The sequence below is a fragment of the Mus musculus genome, chromosome 3 (assembly GCF_000001635.26).
Source record: "Mus musculus strain C57BL/6J chromosome 3, GRCm38.p6 C57BL/6J".
NCBI lineage: Eukaryota > Metazoa > Chordata > Mammalia > Rodentia > Muridae > Mus > Mus musculus.
In genome coordinates, this window is record NC_000069.6 from 64,893,183 (window position 1) to 64,898,851 (window position 5,669).

General features: G+C 37.3%; 1 non-coding gene across 1 annotated transcript; it reads right to left on the bottom strand.

Moving 5' to 3' along the window:
- Positions 1-1,288: 1,288 nt before the first annotated feature.
- Positions 1,289-1,414, bottom strand: Gm25222. The gene has a single exon (XR_003954821.1). It is a non-coding gene; the product is annotated as a small nucleolar RNA SNORA17 (small nucleolar RNA).

The following is a 5,669-nucleotide window of genomic DNA, read 5'->3' on the forward strand; positions in this document are numbered from 1 at the left end:
CGAACAAAGTGAAAGACAAATACCATAATATCATCTCCTTCATTCAATGAAGAAAAAGCCTTTGACAAAATCCAACACCTCTTCATAATAAAAGTCCTGGAAATATTAAAGAGACAAAGGATATATGTCAACATAATAAAGCTAGTTTACAATAAGCCTACAGTCAACATCAAAGTAAATAAAGAGAAATTCAAGCATTCCCACTAAAATCAGGAAGAAGACAAAATGTCCGCTATCCCCATACCTATTCTATATAGTACTGGAAGTCTTAACTAGAGCAAAAATGCAACTGGAGGATATCAAGGGATGCAAAGTTGAAAGGAAGAAGTCAAAGTATTGTTATTTGCAGATAATATAATGATATACAGAAGTATTCCAAACTTTTTCACTGAGTAACTCCTACAGCTAATAAACACTTTTAACAAAGTAGCTGGCTACAAAATTAACTCACAAAAATCAGTAGCTTTCCTATATACAAATGACAAACTGAGAAAGAAATCAGGGAGGCCATTTCTTTAGCAATAGTTTCAAAAATATAAAGTATCTTGGGAGTAACCCCAATGAAGGAAATGAAGAATTTATATAACACAAACTTGAAAGTCATTGAAGAAAGAAATCAAAGAAGATATCAGAAGATGGAAAGATCTCCCAAACTCATATAGTAGTAGGATTAATACAGTAAAAATGGCTATCCTACCAAAAGTAATCAACACATTCAATATAATCCCCATCAAAATTGTGACAGAATTCTTTATAGACCTTGAAAGGACAATTTTTAGCTTCATATGGATACACACAATAACAATAACAACAACAACAACAGGGTAGCTAAAGCAATCCTGAATAATAAAAGCTGTTGGAAGTATCACCATCACTGACCTCAAATTGTCCTACAGACCTATGGTAATTAAAGCAGCATTATTGGTACAAAAACTGACATGTTGTTCTAGGGAACTGAACTGAAGACCCAGACATAAATCCACCCAATGGACACCTAATTTTTGGTTTTAAAAAAAAAGCCAGAAATACACACTGAAAAAGACAGCATCTTCAACAAATGGTGCTAGTCAAACTTGATGGCTGCATGTAGTAGAAAGCAAATAGATCCATACTGATGACCCTGCACAAAATGGAAACAGACCCTGAAGGAAAGGGCATCTTAAGTTCAGTTTGGGGGGAGGGGAAGGGGAGATGAGGACAGAGAATGGGACAGATAGAGAGTTAGAACCTACAGTCACTTCTCTGAGGATCTGAGTGGCCTCCTCCACCACATTCAGGTTTTAACTTCTTTTAAAAGCTGTTTGTTTCTCATAACCAAGTCAGAACAATGAGCATAGACATAGCGTCTCTTTTCAGCCACCTACTGACACACATGTGACACACCAGCCACACCTTCAGTGCTTCTAGGGTCAGTTAAAACTTTTATTTTCAACAAAAGAAAAAAACAAAATAATTAAAAGTTTTTTTAAAACCCTAAGTTCAGTCCCTGCATTATATTAGCTATATGAAGAGCTCAGCAGTTTCATGTAGCCAGAGGTCACCATATAGGACAATACAGATCTGTGACTTTTCTATCACAGCAAAAAGGTCGGAACTGCTTAACCTGAAGTATGTAAGATCTTCTGTGACTTTGAACCTACTCCCTGCATGGTGAACTACTGCATACAAAAATCTTAACATTTTTTCCTTTGTATCCATAAGCTAAGTTTAGCATAGGTGCTCATGTTTTACATGGAAAAAAAGGAATAATAAAAGTATTATTATCTGCCAAATGATTTGGGGATTTTTTTCCAATTAAAATAATAGAAAAATAGTTAAAACTTCACAATTTTCTATTTTAATATTATTTCAATACAGTATCACCACGCTTTTTCTTAACTTCGCTACTAAAATTAATGTTACACTTGTATATTGGAGTTGCTTCAAATGTAGCTGCTCAGACTAAGTCTCCAGTGATAGAAGGAAATGTTAAAGATCTGAGTTAGATGATCCGGGGACCCGAGACTTTTGGGCTCAAGAGCAATGCTAGAGAAGAGCACTTCTGATTTTTATTGCATAAGCAAACAATACATTAGGCGACTTTAGAGTTAGCTTAAGCAAATGCAAGTGCAGAAGAGGAATATACCTGGTGTTATTTCTTGTTATTTTTGCTCATGTGAAAAAGCCATGAGCTCCTAGGTCTTGTGCTTTCCGACAGGGCTAATGTGAATATGCCAGGCATTCTCTTCATGTTCTTGTTGCAAGTACATTCTCTTATCATTGTTTACGAAATCTTTCTAGAAGGAAACTTTGTGGGAAGAACATTCTGGACTCTGCCCCGTCCATCAGAGGAAGTTTATAGTTTTCTCACACAGGCCACCACAGTATTTGAATGCAAACCTTATAAGCATTTACTACTACATCATTAGTACATGTTTATTAATGGTGGAAGATTGTATAGGCTTATATTTTGGTTTGACTGCTTTTCTGTTTGTTTTTGAGATATAATCACACACACACACACACACACACACACACACACATTTCTCCCAAGCTAGTTTCAAATTTACAGTCATTCTCTTTAGCCTTCCACATTCTGGGAATGCAGGTATGTGTCACCAAGCCTGACCCAGGGAAGACATCCTACCCCTCCTTGATATAAGAACACACCCCCCAGAACTTGTAGATTCCACCTTCAGTACAAAGCCAGGGCATCAAGTAGAGGAATATGGTTGCACTCCCACAGTCAAAAACTCTGATCCAGAATTGTCCACGTCTAAAAGAACTGCATGGGCAAAAATGGAGAAGAGACTGAGAGAAAGGAGGTTCAGTGACTGGTCCAAATTGGGAGCCAAGTCAAGGGGAAGCTCCAAGGCTAGACACTATCACTGATGCTATGGTGTACTTACAGGCAGGATCCTAACATGGCTGCCCTCCGAGAGGCCCAACAAGCAGATGAAAGAGTCAGATGCAGATACTTACATTCAACCAGTTGACAGAAGCTGGGACCCCTATGGTTGAATTAGAGAAAGTCTGGAAGAAGCTAAGGAGGAGGGTGACTCTGTAGGAAGACTCACTAACCTGGAGCCCAGAGATCTCTCAGACACTGAGCCACCATCCAGGCAGCATACACCAGCAGATATGAGGTCCTGACACATATACAGCAAAGGACTGCCCTGCCTGGTCTGGACTCAGTGAGAGATGATGCATGTAACCCTTGAGAAACTTGAGGCCCTAGGGAGTGGGAAGTCTGGTGGGGTAGGAGAGCTGGGGACATCCCCTTGGTGATGGGAGAGGAGGAATGGGATGAAGAACTGTCAGAGGGCAGAACTGGAGGAAGATAACAACTGGAGTGTAAAAAAAAATTAAAGAATAATAAAACAAATAAATAAGATGCAAACAATATGCAAATGCTACACTTCCAATTTTTAAATCATACCTCTACATATAATATAAATATATAGATGTCTGAGAATATATCTTTGTGGATAAAAAGTACTTATCTTGAAAATATGAGACCCGAGGTACTATTCTGTGATGATGTGGTATGAAGATAGATAGATAGATAGATAGATAGATAGATAGATAGATAGATAGATAGATAGATAGATAGATATACCTGTAACCACAACACTGATGAGGAGAGAAATTTACATACTGAGAGTTTGCTGGGCAGCCAACTTGGCCTAAACAATGAGTCTCAGGTCTAGTGAGAAACCTGACATCAAGACAACAAAGTGACATCATTAGAAGAAAACACGTGAAGTCTTGCCCTGACCTCTGCATACACAGATATAAATGAACATTCACATGAATACACCACACACAATACAACTCCTATACACACAGAGACAAAAAATAAATGGATAAATTCCAAATATAAATTAATACCAAATATAAATTTACTACTGTCATTTTGAAACTCATTTAACAAGAAAAAAAATCCATGTGCTACACCTCTCTACTTTTCCTACATTTCCCCAATTTTTCCTAAGGTCTTTTGCTCTTTTAATTCATTTCTATTAGCCATTTGTGGTATGTGTTTGACTTTAATACAATGATGGGAGTAAATCATTGTTTAAAGATCTCTACTTTGCTGAGAAGAAATATCTTTCAGGTTTTCAAGATGATTCTAGGGAGATATAGGTTTCCTCAAATAAGGTAAAGACTTATCAAATGGTCATATCTCCAGAGTGTCATTCACAAGGAGCTAGGTGTAGTAAAAGTTCTTTCTAGACTCTTCTAAGAAGTGCCCCTGTATATTCCCTTATCCTAGGTACACTGGGTATATCTACTACAGAAACGTGTCCATGGAAATTCAAATCAAAACTTTCTTAGTTTCAGAAGATTGAAGAAACTTTAGAATTTTGTCTCATCCACTGAATTTGTTATTGCTAGCTTCATTGTTTAGTGTGTGCAGATGTTGTCCTCTAGGCACCAGTAAGTAGATTCATCCCAGGGAATCAGATGTCTGTCATGTGCAAATGGAAGAGTCAGAAAATCAATGTGGCGGTGAACATTTCTTGGTGATATGAAGTCAAGATTAATACATGTTGGCCAATAGATCATTGAAAACCCTTCTGATAAATTGTGTAAACAGTGTATGAAAAATCATGAAAACTTACCAAATTACTGAACATTCTGTGTGATGTGAAAAAAAGATACAGTACAGAGTCTCATTTCCAAAGCAGCTAAAGTTGGGAAAGACCCAACATGAAACTTAAAAGGATGGTAGCAGGTAACATTTGTGAAATATGAAATATGAATAAACTCAGTCTTTAAATTATCTGTTTATGAATTAAATACTAACTGTACCTGGAGGAAAGTTACCTGGATGTCTCAATAATCTAAACACTGAGAGCACATGCATTATGCAGCTGCTGCTGTGTGAACTTCTATGACAGCCTGCTCAGGGGCTCGGTTGCAGGCTTGGGTTACGTGTTTTATTGGCACAGGTTTATTTTTATTTCTACTTTCTATAAAAAAAAAAGTTGCACGTGTCTTTTGACAAGTGGCCCTCAAAAGCAATTAATTCTTTTAAAAGACTGGGGCAGGGGGCGCATTGTAATCAAAGCAACTTCCTAGTGTCAGATCTGCATAGAATTCCAATCACAGAAGACAGTACAGCATGGTAAGAGGAGACTCCAGTCTTTCCTTGAACCCCTGAATGACTATTAACATAAATTCATTTCATTGACTAACATAAACTCAGCCCAAGTAGTGTTTTCACGTTCACCAATACTTTCCCTTAGACTCTAAGGTTGAGTCTCCATCCAGACGGACTTCTCTTCTTAGCCTCAGAAAATATGGCTGCTAGTTGTATTTCCCTTCTTATCCTTACCCTCTCTACCAACTCAGATCTGATATAGGGTTGGAAATATCTAAATGGGCAGCTATAATATTTTCTTCTCTGAAGGGATATTGAATGAAAGGTTGAAAACACAGGGATTTAAACAACATTGTACAAATCAAAATCTTGTTGATTGTTTTTTACCACAGTAGTTATTCATCTCATTTATGATTGTTTTGAGCTTTATGGAGAAGGAAAAGGAGCATGTTAGTGTAAAAGATCAACTCATAAGAAGCTGAAATGGAAAAGAAGGGCTAAATTCCTAAAATTAAACGTAATTCTCAACCTCTAGAGGGAGCTGTACTTTGTCAGTGCAATGTGAGTCAAAGGGAATGTGATC